This window comes from Schistocerca americana, chromosome 1 (assembly GCF_021461395.2).
Source record: "Schistocerca americana isolate TAMUIC-IGC-003095 chromosome 1, iqSchAmer2.1, whole genome shotgun sequence".
Taxonomy (NCBI): domain Eukaryota; kingdom Metazoa; phylum Arthropoda; class Insecta; order Orthoptera; family Acrididae; genus Schistocerca; species Schistocerca americana.
Window position 1 is genome coordinate 49490565 of NC_060119.1, and position 20324 is coordinate 49510888.

Below are 20324 nucleotides of genomic sequence, written 5' to 3' on the forward strand. Positions count from 1 at the left end.
AAGACACAATGCTGACTTAAGTACAAGAAGACCGAGTCTTCTTACTGTCTATGATTTGAGCCTTTCCTGAGAGACCAGTTTTAGATTCCGATGCTTCAATTCAGGTGTACTGTATTCCTTGAACCTTCACTTTGACGATGAAACACAAAAATTGCATCGGAATTAAATACAAAAGGCGCAATGCCGACATAAGTACTAGAAGACTGACGTTTCATAGTGTCTATGTTTTGAGCCTTTCCTGTGAGACCAGTTTTAGATTACGATGCTTCACTTCAGGTTTACTCTATCGCTTGGACATTCACTTTGACGATGAAACACAAAGATTGCATCGGAATTAAATACAAAATGCACAATGCCGACTTATGTACAAGAAGAGTGACTTTTTTTAGTGTCTATGTTTGAGCCTCTCCTGTGCGACCAGTTTTAATTTCCGATGCTTCACTTCAGGGTAACTGTATCCGTTGGTCATTCACTTTGACGTTGAAACACAGGAATTGCATCGGAAGTAAATGCAAAAGGCACAATTCCGACTTAAGTACAAGATGACTCAGTGTTCTTACTATCTATGTTTTGTGCCTTTCCTGTGAGACCAGTCTTGGATTCCGATGCTTCACTTCAGGTTTATTGTATCCCGTGGACCTTCACTTTGACGTTGAAAGACAGAAATAGCATCTTAATCTATTTCCAAAGGCCCAATGCCGACTAAAGTACAAGAAGACTGAGTGTTCTTACCGTCTAAAATTTTGAGCCTTTCCTGCGAGACCAGTATTAGTATCCGATGTTTCACTTCAGGTTTACTGTATCCCTTGGACCTTCACTTTGACGATAAAACACAAAAATTGCATGTTAATAAAATAAAAAAGGCACAAAGCCGACTTAAGTATAAGAAGACTGACTTTTCCTAGTGTCTATGATTTGAGCCTATCCTGTGAAACCAGTTTTAGATCCCGATGCTTTACTTCAGGCTTACTATATCCATTGGAGCTTCACTTTGACGATGAAACACAAAAATTGCATCGGAATTATATACAGAAGGCACAATGCCGACTTAAGTACAAGAAGACAGAGTCTTCTTACCGTCTATGTTTCGAGCCTTCCCTGTGAGGCCAGTTTTAGATTATGATGCTTCACTTCTGTTTTACTGTCTCCCTTGGACCTTCACTTTGACGATGAAACACAAAAATTGCATCGGAATTATATACAAAAGTCACAATGCCGAATTAAGTACATGAAAAGTGCGGTCTCTTCGTGTCTATGTTTTGAGCTTTCCCTGTGGGACCAGTTTTAGATTCCAATTCTACACTTCAGGTTTCAGTATCCCTTGGATCTTCACTTTGACGATGAAACACAAAAATTGCGTCGGAATTAGATACATAAGGCCCAAAGCCGACTTACGAACGAGACGATTGACTTTTTTTAGTGTCGTTGCGTTGAGCCATTACTGTGTCACCAGGTTTCGATTTCGATGCACAACTGCACATTAACTGTGTCCCTTGGTCCTTCACATTGATGATGTAACACAGAAATTGCTACGGTATTAAATACAAAAGGCACAATGCCGACTTAAGTAAAAGAAGACTGACCTTTCTTAGTGTCTATGTTTTGAGACTTTCCTGTGTCTCCAGTTTTAGATTCCGATGCTTTACTTCAGGTTTACTGTATCCCTTGGAACTTCACTTGACAATGAAGCACAAAAATTGCTTCGGCATTAAATACAAAAGGCACAATGCCGACTTAAGTACGAGAGGATTGACACTTCTTAGTGTCTATGATTTGAGCCCTTCCTGTGTCACCAGTTTTAGATTCCGATGCACAACTGCAGGTTTACTGTATCCCTTGGACCTTCACATTGACGTTGAAACACAAAGCTGTATCGGATTTAAATACAAAAGGCACATTCCGACTTAATTACAGGAAGACTGACCTTTCTTAGTGACTATGTTTTGACCCCTTTCTGTGTCTTGAGTCTTAGATTACAATGCACAACTGCAGGTTTACTGTATCCATTACACCTTCACATTTACGATGAAACACAAATATTGCATCGGAATTAATTACAAATTGCACAATGCCGACTTAAGTACAAGAGGACTGACTTTACTTAGTGTCTATGATTTGAGCCTTTCCTCTGTCACCAGTTTTAGATTCCGATGCTTCACTTTAGGTTTACTGTATCCCTTGGACCTTCACATTGACGTTGAAACACAAAGCTGTATCGGATTTAAATACAAAAGGCACATTCCGACTTAATTACAGGAAGACTGACCTTTCTTAGTGACTATGTTTTGACCCCTTTCTGTGTCTTGAGTCTTAGATTACAATGCACAACTGCAGGTTTACTGTATCCATTACACCTTCACATTTACGATGAAACACAAATATTGCATCGGAATTAATTACAAATTGCACAATGCCGACTTAAGTACAAGAGGACTGACTTTACTTAGTGTCTATGATTTGAGCCTTTCCTCTGTCACCAGTTTTAGATTCCGATGCTTCACTTTAGGTTTACTGTATCCCTTGGACCTTCACGTTGACGTTGAAACACAAAAACTGTATCGGATTTAAATACAAAAGGCACATTCCGACTTAATTACAGGAAGACTGACCTTTCTTAGTGACTATGTTTTGACCCCTTTCTGTGTCTTGAGTCTTAGATTACAATGCACAACTGCAGGTTTACTGTATCCATTACACCTTCACATTTACGATGAAACACAAATATTGCATCGGAATTAATTACAAATTGCACAATGCCGACTTAAGTACAAGAGGACTGACTTTACTTAGTGTCTATGATTTGAGCCTTTCCTCTGTCACCAGTTTTAGATTCCGATGCTTCACTTTAGGTTTACTGTATCCCTTGGACCTTCACATTGACGTTGAAACACAAAAACTGTATCGGATTTAAATACAAAAGGCACATTCCGACTTAATTACAGGAAGACTGACCTTTCTTAGTGACTATGTTTTGACCCCTTTCTGTGTCTTGAGTCTTAGATTACAATGCACAACTGCAGGTTTACTGTATCCATTACACCTTCACATTTTCGATGAAACACAAATATTGCATCGGAATTAATTACAAATTGCACAATGCCGACTTAAGTACAAGAAGACTGACTTTTCTTAGTGTCTATGATTTGAGCCTTTCCTCTATAACCACTTTTAGATTCCGATGCACGACTACAGGTTAACTGTATGCCTTGAACCTTCACATTGACGATGAAACACAAAAATTACATCGGAATTAAATACAAATGACACAATACCGACTTCAGTACAAGAAGACTGACTTTTCTAAGTGACTATGTTTTGAGCCTTTTCTGTGTCATGAGTTTTAGATTCTGATGCACAACTGCAGGTTTACTGTTTCCATTGGACCCTCACATTGACGATGAAACACAAAATGCACAATGCGGACCTAAGTACGATAAGACTGACTTTACTTAGTGTCTATGATTTGAGCCTTACCTCTGTCACCAGTTTTAGAATCCGACGCAACTACTGTAGGTTTAGTGTATCCCTTGAACCTTCACATTGAAGTTGAAACACAAAAACAGTATCGGATTCAAATACAAAAGGCACAATGCCGACTTAAGTACAAGAAGACTAACTTTACTTAGTGTCTGTGATTTGAGACTTTCCTCTGTCACCAGTTTTAGATTCCGATGTTTCACTTTAGGTTTACTGTATCCCTTGGACCTTCACTTTGACGATGAAACACAGAAATTGCATCGGAATTAAATACAAAAGGCACAATGCCGCCTTAAGTACAAGAAGACTGATTTCTCTTAGTGTCTTTGTTTTGAGTCTTTCCTGTGTCACCGGCTTTAGATTACGATGCACAACTGCAGGTTTACTCTATCTCTTGAAACTTCACATTGACGAAGAAACATATAAATAGCATCGGATATAAATACAAAAGGCACAATGACGACATAAGTTCAAGAAGACGGAGTCTTCTTACTGTCTATGGTTTGAGCCATTCCTGTGCGACCAGTTTTAGATTCAGATGTTTCACTTCACGTTTTCTATATCTCTTGGCCTTCACTTTGACGATGAAACACAAAAGTTGCATCGGAATTAAATACAAAAGGCACAATGCAGACTTATGTACAATAAGACTCACTTTTCTCAATGTCTATGTTTTCAGCCTTTCCGGTGTCACAAGTTTTAGATTACGATGCACAATTGCAGGTTTACTGTATCCCTTGGACCTTCCCATTGGTGATGAAACACAAAAATTGCATCGGAATTAAATACATACGGCACAATGCCGACTTAACTACAAGAAGACAGACTTTTCATGGTGTCAATGATTTGCGCCTTTCCTGTGAGGCCACTTTTAGATTCCGATGCTTCACTTCAGGTTTTCTGTATCCCTTGGACATTCACTTTGAAGATGAAACACAAAAATTGCATCGGAATTAAATAGAAAATGCACAATGCCGACTTAAGTAAAAGAAGACTAACTTTTCTTAGTGACTATTTTTTGAGCCTTTCCTGTGTCACCAGTTTTAGATTCCAATGTACAACTGCAGGTTTACTGTATCCCTTGGACCTTTACTTTGACGGTGAAACACAAAAATTGCATCGGAATTAAATACAAAAGTTAATGTCTATGATTTGAACCATTCCTGTGTCACAAATATTTGACTCCAATGAACAACTGCAGATTTAATGTAGCCCTTGGACCTTCACGTTGACGATGAAACACAGAAATTGAATCGGAATTATATACAAAAGGCACAATGCCGACATAGGTTCAAGAAGACGGAGTCTTATTACTGTCTATGTTTTGTGCCTTTCCTGTGAGACCAGTTTTAGATTCCGATGTTTCACATCAGGTTTACTGTATCTGTTGGACCTTCACTTTAACGATGAAAGTCAAAAATAGCATTGGAATTAAATACAAAATGCACAATGTCGACTTAAGTACAAGAATACTGAGTTTTCTTACCGTCTATGCTTTGAGCCTTTCCTGTGTCACCAGTTTTAGATTTCGATGCACAATTGCAGGTTTACTCTAGCCCTTGGACCTTCACTTTGACGATGAAATGCAAAACTTCCATCGGAATTAAATACGAAATTCACAATGCCGACTTAAGTACAGAAAGACTGACTTTTCTTAGTGTCTATGATTTGAGCCTTTCCTCTGTTACCAGTTTCAGATGAACGACTGCAGGATTACTGTATCCCTTGGACCTTACACTGACGATGAAACACAAAAATTGCATCGGATTTAAATACAAAATGCACAATGCCGATTTAAGTACAAGAAGACTGACTTTTCTTATGGTCTATGCTTTGAGACTTTTCTGTGTCATGAGTTTTAGATTCCGATGCACAACTGCAGGTTTACTTTATCCTTGTAACTTCACAATGACGATGTAACACAGAAATTGCATCGGAATTAAATACAAAAGCCACATGGCCGACTTAAGTAAAAAAAACTGAATCTTCTAACTGTCTATGCTTTGAGCCTACCCTGTGAGACCCGTTCTACATTCCGATGCTTCCCTTCAGGTTTACTATATCCCTTGGACCTTCCCTTTGACGATGAAACACAAAAATTGCATCGGAATTAAATACAAAAGGCACAATGCTGACTTATGTACAATAAGACTGACTTTTCGTAGTGTCTATGTTTTGAGCCTTTCCTGTGTCACCAGCTTTAGATTCCGATTCAAAACTGGAAGTTCAATGTTTCTCTTGAAACTTCACATTGACGATGAAATACAGAAATTGCATCGGATTTAAATACAAAAGGCACAATGCCGACTTAAGTACAAAAATACTGTGTTTTCTTACGGTCTATGGTTTGAGCCTTTCCTGTGAGGCCAGTTTTATATTCCGATGCTTCACTTCTGAATTACTGTATCCCTTGGATTTCACTTTGACGATAAAACTCAAGAATTGCATCGGAATTAAATACAAAATACACAATGTCGACTTAAGTACAAGAAGACTGACTTTTCTTTGTGTCTAATTTTGAGCCTTTCCTGTGTCACCAGTTTTAGATTTCGATGCACAATTGCAGGTTTACTCTAGCCCTTGGACCTTCACTTTGACGATGAAATGCAAAACTTCCATCGGAATTAAATACGAAATTCACAATGCCGACTTAAGTACAGAAAGACTGACTTTTCTTACTGTCTATGTTTTGAGCCTTTCCTATGAGACCAGTTTTAGATTCCGATGCTTCACTTCAGGTTTACTGTATCTGTTGGACCTTCACTTTGAAGATGAAAGTCAAAAATAGCATCGGAATTAAATACAAAAGGCCCAATGCCGACTTAAGTACAAGAATACAGAAGTTTCTTGACGTCTATGTTTTGAGCCTTTCCCGTGGGACCTGTTTTAGATTCCGATGCTTCACTTCAGGCCTACTGTATCCCTTGGTCTTTCACTTTGAAGATGAAACACTAAAATTGCATCGGAATTAAATACAAAAGGCACAATGCCGAATTAACTACAAGAAGACTTACTTTCTTTAGTGTCAATGATTTGAACCTTATCTATGTCATGAGTTGTAGATTTCGATGCACAACTGCAGGTTTACTGTATCCATTGACCTTCACAATGACGATGAAACACAAAAATTGCTTAGGAATTAAATACACAATGCCCACGCCTACTTAAGTACAAGAAGACTGACTTTTCTTAGAGTCTATGATTTGAACCTTTACTCTGTTGCCAGTTTTAGATTCCAATACACAACTGCAAGTTTACTGTATCGCTTGGACCTTCACAATGACGATGAAACACAAATATTTCATCGGAATTAAATACAAAATTCACAATGCCGACTTAAGTACAAGAAGACTGACTTTTCTTAGTGTCTATGTTTTGAGGCTTTCCTGTGTCACCAGTTTTAGATTCCGATGCTTCACGTCAGTTTACTGTAACCCTTGGACTTTCCCTTTGCCGATAAAACACAGAAATAGCATCGGATTTAAATACAAAAGGCACAATGCCGACTTAAGTAAAGAATACTGTGTTTTCTTACCGTCTGTGTTTAGAGCCTTTCCTGTGAGACCAGTTTTAGATTCCGATGCTTCTCTTCAGGGTTACTGTATCCCTTGGACCTTCACATGGACGATGATACACAGATATTGCATCGGCAATAAATACAAAAGGCATGATGCCAACTTAGTACAAGGAGACTGAGTCTTCTTACTGTCTATTCTTAGAGCCTTTCCTGTGAGACCAGTTTTAGATCCCGAGATTTCACCGTAGGTTTACTGTATCCCTTAGACGATCACTTTGACGATGAATCACAAAACTTGCATCCGAATTAAATACAAAAGGCACAATGCCTACATAAGTACAAGAAGACTGACTTTTCTTAGTATCTACGATTTTAACTTTCCTGTGTCACTAGTTTTAGATTCCGGTGCTTCACTTCAGTTTACTGTAACCCTTGGACTTTCCCGTTGCCGATAAAACACAGATATTGCATCGGAATTAAATCCAAAGGCCACAATGCCGACTTAAGTACAAGAAGACTGAGTCTTCCTACTGTCAATGTCTTGAGTCTTTCCTGTGAGACCAGTTTTTGATTCCGATGCTTCACTTCAGGTTTACTGTATCCCTTGGACCTTCACATGGACGACGAAACACAGAAATTGAATCGGAATTAAATACGAAAGTCACAAGGCCCACTTAAGAACAAGACTGAGTGTTCATACCGTCTATGTTTTGGGCCTTTCCTGTGAGACCAGTTTGAAATTCCTGTGCTTCACTTCAGGTTTACTGTACCAAATGGACGTTCACTTTGACGATGAAACACAAAATATGCATCGGAATTAAATACAAAATGCACAATGCCGACTCGAGTACAAGAGGTCTGACTTTTCTTAGTGTCTATGTTTTGACCCATTCCTTGGACACAAGTTTTAGATTCCGATGCACAATTGCAGGATTACTGTATCTCTTGAAACTTCACATTGACGATGACACACTGAAATTTCTTCGGATTCAAATACAAAAGGCACAATGCCTACTTAAGTACAAGAAGACTGAGTGTTCTTACCGTCTATGTTTTAAGCCTTTCCCGTGAGACCAGTTTCAGATTCTGAAGCTTCACTTCAGGTTTAATGTATCCCTTGGACCTTCACTTTGACGATGCAACCCAAATATTGCATCGGAATTAAATACAAAATGCATAATGCCGACTTAAGTACAAGAAGACTGACTTTTCTTAGTGTCTACTATTTGAGCCTCTCCTGTGCCACCAGTTTTAGATTCAGATGAACAACTGCAGCTTTACAGTGTCCCTTGGACATCCACTTTGAGGATGAAATACAGAAATTTACATCGGAATTAATTACAAAAGGCACAATGCCGACTTAAGTACAAGAAGACTGAGTCTTCTTACTGTCTATGTTTTGAGCTTTTCCTGTGCGACCAGTTTAAGATTCCATTGCTCCACTTCTGGTTTACTGTACGCCTTGGCCTTCACTTTGACGATGAAAGACAAAAATTGCATAATAACTACATACAAAATGCATAATGCCAACTTAAGGACTAGAAGACTGACTTTTCTTAGTGTCTATTATTTGCGCCTTTCCTCTGTCTCCAGTTTTAGATTCCGATGCACAACTACAGGTTTTCTGTATTCCTTGGTCCTTCACATTGACGATGAAACACAAAAATCGCATCGGAATTAAATACAAACTGCACAATGCCGGCATAAGTAAAAGAAGACTGACTTTTCTTAGTGTCTATGTTTTGAGCTTTCCTATGTCACCAGTTTTGGATTCCGATGCGCAACTGCAGGTTTACTGTATCCCTTGGACCTTCACTTTGATGATGATACGCAAAAATTGCATCGGAATTAAATGCAAAAGCACTATGCCGACTTAAGTACAAGAAGACTGACTTTTCTTAGTGTCTATGATTTGAGCCTTTCCCGGGTCACCAGTTTTAGTTTCTGTTGAACAACTGCAAGTTTACTTTATCCCTTGGCCCTCCACTTTGGCCATGAAACACAGAAATTGCATCGGAGTTAAATACAAAAGGCACAAAGCCGACTTAAGTACAAGAAGACTTAATTATTTGGTGTCTATGCTTTGAACGTTTCCTGTGAGACTAGTTTTGGATTCCAATGCTTCACTTCCGGTTTTACTGTAACCCTTGTAACTTCTCTTTGACGATGAAACACATAATTTGCATCGGAATTAAATACAAAAGGCACAATGCCGACTTCAGTACAAGAGGACTGAGACTTCTTACCGTCTATGTTTTTAAGGCTTTCCAGTGAGACCAGTTCTAGATTCCAATGCTTCACTTCAGGTTTACTATATCCCTTGGACCTTCACTTTGACTATGAAACACAAAAATTGCATCGGAATTAAATACAAATGGCTCAATGCCGTCTTAAGTACAAGTTGACTGACTTTTCTTAATGTCTGTGTTTTGAGCCTTTCCTGTGTCACCAGTTTTAGATTCCGATGCACATGTGCAGATTTACTATATCCCTTGGAGCTTCAAATTGACGACGAAACACAGAAATTGCATCGGAATTAAATACAAAAGGTACGATGCCGACATAAGTACAAGAAGACTGACTTTTGTTACTGCCTATGTTTTCAGCCTTTCCTGAGAGTCCACTTTTAGATTCCGATGCATCACTTCATGTTTACTGTATCCCTTCGACCTTCAATTTGACGATGAAACACAGAAATTGCATCGCAATTAAATACAAAAGGCAGAATGCCGACTTAAGTACAAGAAGACTGACTTTTCTTAGTGTCAATTATTTGAACCTTTCCTGTGAGACCAGTTCTAGATTCCGATGCACTAATCCAGGTTTACTCTATCCCCTCGACCTTCACTTTGACGATGAAACACAGAAATTGCATCGGAATTAAATACAAAAGGCACAATGCCGACTTAAGTACAAGAAGACTGAGTCTTCTTACTGTCGATGATTTGAGCCTTCCCTGTGAAACAAGTTTTAGATTTCGAGCCTTCGCTTCAGATTTACATTATCCATTGGCCCTTCACAATGATGACGAAACAGAGAAATTTGCATCGGAATTAAATACAAAAGGCACAATTCCGACATAGGCACGAGAAGACTGAGTCTTCTTACCATCCACTTTTTGAGCTTTTCCTGTTAGACCAGTTTTCGATTCCGATGCTTCACTTCAGGCCTACTGTATCCCTTGGTCTTTCACTTTGAAGATGAAACACTAAAATTGCATCGGAATTAAATACAAAAGGCACAATGCCGAATTAACTACAAGAAGACTTACTTTCTTTAGTGTCAATGATTTGAACCTTATCGATGTCATGAGTTGTAGATTTCGATGCACAACTGCAGGTTTACTGTATCCATTGACCTTCACAATGACGATGAAACACAAAAATTGCTTAGGAATTAAATACACAATGCCCACGCCTACTTAAGTACAAGAAGACTGACTTTTCTTAGAGTCTATGATTTGAACCTTTACTCTGTTGCCAGTTTTAGATTCCAATACACAACTGCAAGTTTACTGTATCGCTTGGACCTTCACAATGACGATGAAACACAAATATTTCATCGGAATTAAATACAAAATTCACAATGCCGACTTAAGTACAAGAAGACTGACTTTTCTTAGTGTCTATGTTTTGAGGCTTTCCTGTGTCACCAGTTTTAGATTCCGATGCTTCACTTCAGTTTACTGTAACCCTTGGACTTTCCCTTTGCCGATAAAACACAGAAATAGCATCGGATTTAAATACAAAAGGCACAATGCCGACTTAAGTAAAGAATACTGTGTTTTCTTACCGTCTGTGTTTTGAGCCTTTCCTGTCAGACCTGTTTTGGATTCCGATGCTTCACTTCAGGTTTACTGAATCCCTTGGACCCACACTTTGACGATGAAACACAAAAATTGCATCGGAATGAAATACAAAAGTCACAATGTCGACTTAAGTACAAGCGGACTGACTTTTCTTAGTGTCTATGTTTTGAGCCGTTCTTGTGTCACCAGTTTTAGATTCCGTTGCACAACTGCTTGTTTACTGTATCACCTTATACCTTCGCAGTGACGATGAAGCACAGTACCTGCATTAGAATTAAATACAAAAGGCACAATGCTGACTCATGTACAAGAAGACTGAATTCTCTGACTTTCTACGTGTTGAGCCATTCCTGTGAGACCAGTTTTAGATTCCAATGTTTCACTTCAGGTTTACTGTATCCCTTGGACCTTCACTTTGACAATGAAACACAAAAATTGCATCGGCATTAAATGCAAAAGTCACAATGCCGACTTAAGTACCAGAAGACTGAGTCTTCTAACAGACTATGTTTCGAGCCTTTACTGTGTCATCAGTTTTAGATTCCGATGCTTCACTTCCGGTTTACTGTATCCCTTGGACCTTCACTTTGACGATGAAACACAGAAATTGCATCGCAAATAAATTCAAAAGGCTCAATGCCGACTTATGTACGAGAAGACTGACTTTTCGTAGTGTCTAAGTTTTGAGGCCTTCCTGTGTCACCACTCTTAGATTCCGATGCACAACTGCAAATATACTGTATCCCTTGGACCGTCATATAGACGATGAAATACAGAAATTGCATCGGAGTGAAATACAAAATGCTCATTGGCGACTTAAGTACAAGAAGACTGATTCTTCTTACTGGCTATGTTTTGAGCCTTCCCTGTGTGACCAGTTTTAGATTCCGATGCTTTACTTCAGGTTTACTGTATCCCTTGGACCTTCGCTTTGACGGTGAAACACAAAAATTGCCTCGGAATTAAACACAAAGGGCACAATGCCGACTTAAGTACAAGAGACTGATGTTTCTTAGTGTCTATGTGTTGAGCCTTTCCTGTGTCACCAGTTTTACATTCCGATCCACAACTGCAGTTTTTCTGTATCCCTTGGACCGTAACATTGACGATGAAACACAGAAATTGCATCGGAATTAAATACACTAGGAGCAATGCCGACTTAAGTACAAGAAGACTGAGTCTTCTTACTGTCTATGTTTTGTGCCTTCCGTGTGAGACCAGTTTTAAATTCCGATGCTCCGCGTCAGATTTACTGTATCCCTTGTACCTTCACATTGACGATGAAACACAGAAATTGCATCGGAATTAGATACAAAAGGCACAGTGCCGACTTAGGTACATGAAGACTGAGTCATCTTACTGTCTATGTTATGTGCCTTTCCTGTGAGACCAGTTCTAGATTAAGATGCTTCACTTCAGGTTTACTGTATCCCTTGGACCTTCACTTTAACGATGAAACACAAAAATTGCATCGGATTTATATACAAAAGTCTCAATGCCGACCGAAGTACAAGAAGACTAAATTTTGTTAGTGTCTATGTTGTGAGCCTTTCCAGTGTCACCAGTTTTAGATTCCGTTGCACAACTGCTGGTTTCCTGTATCCCTTGGACCTTCACAGTGACGATGAAACACAGTAATTGCATCGGAATTGAATACTAATGGCACAATGCCGTGTTAAGCACAAGAAGTCTGAATTTTCTTAGTGTCGGTGTTTTGAACCATTCCCGTGAGACCAGTTTTAGATTACGATGCATCACTTCTAGTTCACTGTTTCCCTTGAACCTTCATATTGACGATGAAACACAATAATAGGATCGGAATTAAATGCAAAAGGCACAATGCCGACGTCAGTACAAGAGGACTGAGACTTCTTACCGTCTATGTTTTGAGGCTTTCCTGTGAGACCAGTTCTAGATTCCAATGCTTCACTTCAGGTTTACTATATCCCTTGGACCTTCACTTTGACTATGAAACACAAAAATTGCATCGGAATTAAATACAAATGGCTCAATGCCGTCTTAAGTACAAGTTGACTGACTTTTCTTAATGTCTGTGTTTTGACCCTTTCCTGTGTCACCAGTTTTAGATTCCGATGCACATGTGCAGATTTACTATATCCCTTGGAGCTTCAAATTGACGACGAAACACAGAAATTGCATCGGAATTAAATACAAAAGGTACGATGCCGACATAAGTACAAGAAGACTGACTTTTGTTACTGCCTATGTTTTCAGCCTTTCCTGAGAGTCCACTCTTAGATTCCGATGCATCACTTCATGTTTACTGTATCCCTTCGACCTTCAATTTGACGATGAAACACAGAAATTGCATCGGAATTAAATGCAAAAGGCACAATGCCGACTTAAGTACAAGAAGACTGAGTCTTCTTACTGTCGATGATTTGAGCCTTCCCTGTGAAACAAGTTTTAGATTTCGAGAATTCGCTTCAGATTTACATTATCCATTGGCCCTTCACAATGATGACGAAACAGAGAAATTTGCATCGGAATTAAATACAAAAGGCACAGTTCCGACATAGGCACGAGAAGACTGAGTCTTCTTACCATCCACTTTTTGAGCTTTTCCTGTTAGACCAGTTTTAGATTCCGATGCTTCACTTCAGGTTTACTGAATCCCTTGGACCCACACTTTAACGATGAAACACAAAAATTGCATCGGAATGAAATACAAAAGTCACAATGTCGACTTAAGTACAAGCGGACTGACTTTTATTAGTGTCTATGTTTTGAGCCGTTCTTGTGTCACCAGTTTTAGATTCCGTTGCACAACTGCTTGTTTACTGTATCACCTTGGACCTTCGCAGTGACGATGAAACACAGTACCTGCATTAGAATTAAATACAAAAGGCACAATGCTGACTTCTGTACAAGAAGACTGAATTCTCTAACTTTCTACGTTTTGAGCCATTCCTGTGAGACCAGTTTTAGATTCCAATGTTTCACTTCAGGTTTACTGTATCCCTTGGACCTTCACTTTGACAATGAAACACAAAAATTGCATCGGAATTAAAAGCAAAAGTCACAGTGCCGACTTAAGTACCAGAAGACTGAGTCTTCTAACAGACTATGTTTCGAGCCTTTCCTGTGTCATCAGATTCAGATTCCGATGCTTCACTTCCGGTTTACTGTATCCCTTGGACCTTCACTTTGACGATGAAACACAGAAATTGCATCGCAAATAAATTCAAAAGGGTCAATGCCGACTTATGTACGAGAAGACTGACTTTTCGAAGTGTCTATGTTTTGAGGCCTTCCTGTGTCACCACTCTTAGATTCCGATGCACAACTGCAAATATACTGTATCCCTTGGACCGTCATATAGACGATGAAATACAGAAATTGCATCGGAGTGAAATACAAAATGCTCATTGGCGACTTAAGTACAAGAAGACTGATTCTTCTTACTGGCTATGTTTTGAGCCTTCCCTGTGTGACCAGTTTTAGATTCCGATGCTTTACTTCAGGTTTACTGTATCCCTTGGACCTTCGCTTTGACGGTGAAACACAAAAATTGCCTCGGAATTAAACACAAAGGGCACAATACCGACTTAAGTACAAGAGACTGATTTTTCTTAGTGTCTATGTGTTGAGCCTTTCCTGTGTCATCAGTTTTACATTCCGATCCACAACTGCAGTTTTTCTGTATCCCTTGTACCTTCACATTGACGATGAAACACAGAAATTGCATCGGAATTAAATACACTAGGAGCAATGCCGACTTAAGTACAAGAAGACTGAGTCTTCTTACTGTCTGTGTTTTGTGCCTTCCGTGTGAGACCAGTTTTAAATTCCGATGCTTCGCGTCAGATTTACTGTATCCCTTGTACTTTCACATTGACGATGAAACACAGAAATTGCATCGGAATTAGATACAAAAGACACAGTGCCGACTTAGGTACATGAAGACTGAGTCATCTTACTGTCTATGTTATGTGCCTTTCCTGTGAGACCAGTTCTATATTAAGATGCTTCACTTCAGGTTTACTGTATCCCTTGGACCTTCACTTTAACGATGAAACACAAAAATTGCATCGGATTTATATACAAAAGTCTCAATGCCGACCGAAGTACAAGAAGACTAAATTTTGTTAGTGTCTATGTTGTGAGCCTTTCCAGTGTCACCAGTTTTAGATTCCGTTGCACAACTGCTGGTTTCCTGTATCCCTTGGACCTTCACAGTGACGATGAAACACAGTAGTTGCATCGGAATTGAATATTAATGGCACAATGCCGTGTTAAGCACAAGAAGTCTGAATTTTCTTAGTGTCGGTGTTTTGAACCATTCCTGTGAGACCAGTTTTAGATTACGATGCTTCACTTCTAGTTTACTGTTTCCCTTGGACCTTCATATTGACGATGAAACACATTAATAGGATCGGAATTAAATACAAAAGGCACAATGCCGACTTCAGTACAAGAGGACTGAGACTTCTTACCGTCTATGTTTTGAGGCTTTCCTGTGAGACCAGTTCTAGATTCCAATGCTTCACTTCAGGTTTACTATATCCCTTGGACCTTCACTTTGACTATGAATCACAAAAATTGCATCGGAATTAAATACAAATGGCTCAATGCCGTCTTAAGTACAAGTTGACTGACTTTTCTTAATGTCTGTGTTTTGAGCCTTTCCTGTGTGACCAGTTTTAGATTCCGATGCACATGTGCAGATTTACTATATCCCTTGGAGCTTCAAATTGACGACGAAACACAGAAATTGCATCGGAATTAAATACAAAAGGTACGATGCCGACATAAGTACAAGAAGACTGACTTTTGTTACTGCCTATGTTTTCAGCCTTTCCTGAGAGTCCACTTTTAGATTCCGATGCATCACTTCATGTTTACTGTATCCCTTCGACCTTCAATTTGACGATGAAACACAGAAATTGCATCGCAATTAAATACAAAAGGCACAATTCCGACTTCAGTACAAGAAGACTGACTTTTCTTAGTGTCAATTATTTGAACCTTTCCTGTGAGACCAGTTCTAGATTCCGATGCACTAATCCAGGTTTACTCTATCCCCTCGACCTTCACTTTGACGATGAAACACAGAAATTGCATCGGAATTAAATGCAAAAGGCACAATGCCGACTTAAGTACAAGAAGACTGAGTCTTCTTACTGTCGATGATTTGAGCCTTCCCTGTGAAACAAGTTTTAGATTTCGAGCCTTCGCTTCAGATTTACATTATCCATTGGCCCTTCACAATGATGACGAAACAGAGAAATTTGCATCGGAATTAAATACAAAAGGCACAATTCCGACATAGGCACGAGAAGACTGAGTCTTCTTACCATCCACTTTTTGAGCTTTTCCTGATAGACCAGTTTTAGATTCCGATGATTCACTTCAGGTTTACTGAGTCCCTTGGACCCACACTTTGACGATGAAACACAAAAATTGCATCGGAATGAAATACAAAAGTCACAATGTCGACTTAAGTACAAGCGGACTGACTTTTCTTAGTGTCTATGTTTTGAGCCGTTCTTGTGTCACCAGTTTTAGATTCCGTTGCACAACTGCTTGTTAACTGTATCACCTTGGACCTTCGCAGTGACGATGAAACACAGTACCTGCATTAGAATTAAATACAAAAGGCACAATGCTGACTTCTGTACAAGAAGACTGAATTCTCTAACTTTCTACGTTTTGAGCCATTCCTGTGAGACCAGTTTTAGATTCCAATGTTTCACTTCAGGTTTACTGTATCCCTTGGACCTTCACTTTGACAATGAAACACAAAAATTGCATCGGAATTAAATGCAAAAGTCACAGTGCCGACTTAAGTACCAGAAGACTGAGTCTTCTAACAGACTATGTTTCGAGCCTTTCCTGTGTCATCAGATTTAGATTCCGATGCTTCACTTCCGGTTTACTGTATCCCTTGGACCTTCACTTTGACGATGAAACACAGAAATTGCATCGCAAATAAATTCAAAAGGGTCAATGCCGACTTATGTACGAGAAGACTGAGTTTTCGAAGTGTCTATGTTTTGAGGCCTTCCTGTGTCACCACTCTTAGATTCCGATGCACAACTGCAAATATACTGTATCCCTTGGACCGTCATATAGACGATGAAATACAGAAATTGCATCGGAGTGAAATACAAAATGCTCATTGGCGACATAAGTACAAGAAGACTGATTCTTCTTACTGGCTATGTTTTGAGCCTTCCCTGTGTGACCAGTTTTAGATTCCGATGCTTTACTTCAGGTTTACTGCATCCCTTGGACCTTCGCTTTGACGGTGAAACACAAAAATTGCCTCGGAATTAAACACAAAGGGCACAATGCCGACTTAAGTACAAGAGACTGATTTTTCTTAGTGTCTATGTGTTGAGCCTTTCCTGTGTCACCAGTTTTACATTCCGATCCACAACTGCCGTTTTTCTGTATCCCTTGTACCTTCACATTGACGATGAAACACAGAAATTGCATCGGAATTAGATGCAAAAGGCACAATGCCGACTTAGGAACAAGAAGACTGAGTCATCATACTGTCTATGTTATGTGCTTTTTCTGTGAGGCCAGTTTTAGATTAAGATGCTTCACTTCAGGTTTACTGTATCCCTTGGACCTTCACTTTAACGATGAAACACAAAAATTGCATCGGATTTATATACAAAAGTCTCAATTCCGACCTAAGTACAAGAAGACTAAATTTTGTTAGTGTCTATGTTGTGAGCCTTTCCAGTGTCACCAGTTTTCGATTCCGTTGCACAACTGCTGGTTTCCTGTATCCCTTGGACCTTCACAGTGACGATGAAACACAGTAATTGCATCGGAATTAAATACAAATGGCACAATGCCGTGTTAAGCACGAGAAGTCTGAATTTTCTTAGTGTCTATGTTTTGAACCATTCCTGTGTGACCAGTTTTAGATTACGATGCCTCACTTCTAGTTTACTGTTTCCCTTGGACCTTCACATTGACGATGAAACACAGAAATAGCATCGGAATTAAATACAAAAGGCACAATGCCAACTTCCGTACAAGAAGACTGAGACTTCTTACCGTCTATGTTTTGAGCCTTTCCTGTCAGACCAGTTCTAGTTTCCGATGCTTCACTTCAGGTTTACTATATCCCTAGGACCTTCACTTTGACGATGAAACACAAATGTTGCATCGGAATTCAATTCAAAAGGCACACTGCTGACTTAAGTACAGGAAGATTGCGTCTTCTTACTGTCTATGTTTTGAGCGTTTCCTGTGTCCCCAGTTTTAGGTTCCGATGCATCACTTCCTGTTTACTGTATCCCTTTGACCTTCACTTTGACGATGAAACACAACAATTGCATCGGAATTAAATGCAAATGGCTCAATGCCGTCTTAAGTACAAGTAGACTGACTTTACTTAATGTCTGTGTTTTGAGCCTTTCCTGTGTCACCAGTTTTAGATTCCGATGCACATCTGCAGATTTACTATATCCCTTGGAGCTTCACATTGACGACGAAACACAGAAATTGCATCGGAATTAAATACAAAAGGCACAATGCCGACTTAAGTACAAGAAGACTGACTCTTCTTAGTGTCTTTGTTTTGAGCCTTCCCTGTTAGACCAGTTTGCGATTGCGATGCTTCACTTCAGGTATACTGTATCCCTTGGACCTTCACTTTGACGTTGAAACAGAGTAATTTTTTGGGAATTAAAAACAAGAGGCACAATGCCGACTTAAGTACAAGAACACTAAGTCTTCATACCGTCTATGTTTTGAGCCTTCCCTGTGAGACCAGTATTAGATTCCGATGCTTCCCTTCAGGTATACTGTATTCGTTGGATCTTCAACTTTGACGATGAAACAAAAAAATTGCATCGGAGTTAACTACAAAAGGCACAACGCCGACTTAAGTACAAGAAGACTGACTCTTCTTACTGTCTATGTTTTGAGCCTTCCCTGTGAGAATTGTTTTAGCTTCCGATGCTTCATTTAAGGTTTACTGTATCCCTTGGACCTCCACATTGGCGTTGAAAGACAGAAATTGCATCGGCATTAAATCCAAAAGGCACAATGCCGACTTAAGTACAACAAGACTGTCTTTTCTTAGTGTCTATGTTTTGAGCATTTCCTGTGTCACCAGTCTTAGATTCCCATGCATCAGTTCAGGTATATCGTATCCCTTGGACCTTCACTTTGACGATGAAATACAAAAATTGAGTCGGAATTAAATACAAACGGCACAAAGCCGACTTAAGTACAGGAAGACTGAGTCTTCTTCGTGTCTATGTTATGGGCCTTTCCTGAGAGACCAGTTTTAGATTCCGATGCTTCACTTCAGGTGTACTGTATCTCTTGGACATTCACTTTGACGATGAAACACAAAAATTGAATCGGAATTAAATACAAACGGCACAATGCCGATTAAGTATATGAAGACGGAGTCTTCTTTCCATCTATGTTTTGAGCCTTTCCTGTGAGTCCAGTTTTATATTACAATGCTTCACTTCGGGTTTACTGTATCCCTTGGACAATCACTTTGACAATGAAACACAAAAATTGCATCGGAGTTGAACACAAAAGAGACAATGCCGACTTAAGTACAAGAAAACTTAGTCTTCTTACCGTCTATGTTTTGAGCCTTACCAGTGAGACCAGTTTTAGATTCCGATGCACAACTGCAGGTTTACTGTATCACTTGGACTTTCACATTGACTATGAAACACAGAAATTGCTTCGGAATTAAATACAAAATGCACAATGCAGTCTTAAGGAGAAGAAGATTGAGTCTTCTTACCGTCTATATTCTGAACCTTTCCGGTGAGTCCAGCTTTAGATTCCAATGCTTCTCTTTAGGTTAACTGTATCCCTTGGATCTTCACTTAGACGATGAAACACAGAAATTGCATCGGAACTAAATTCAAAATGCACAATGCCGTCTTAAGTAGAAGAGGACTGAGTCTTCATACTTTCTATGTTTTGAACCTTTCCTGTGAGACCAGTTTGAGATTCCGATGCTTCACTTCAAGTTTACTGTATCCCGTGGGCCATCACTTGGACGATGAAACATAGACATTGCATCGGAATTAAATACAAAAGGCACAATGCCAACTTAAGTACAAGAAGATTGAGTCTTCTTAGTGTCTATGATTTGAGCCTTACCTGTGAGACCAGTTTTAGAATCCGATACTTCACTTCAGGTTTACTGATCACATGGACCTATTCCAATGCTTCTCTTTAGGTTAACTGTATCCCTTGGATCTTCACTTAGACGATGAATCACAAAATTTGCATCGGAATTAAATACAAAACGCACAATGCCGTCTTATGTACAAGAAGACTGAGTCTCCATACCATTTATGATTCCTGCCATTGCAGTGACACCAGTTTTAGATTCCGATGCTTCACTTCGTGTTTACTGTATCCCTTGGACCTTCGCTTTGACGATTAAACTCAGAAATTGCACCGAAATTAAATACAAAACGCACAATGCCGACTTAAGCACAAGAAGACCGGGTCTTCTTACAGTCTATGTTTTGAGACATTCCTGTGTCACCAGGT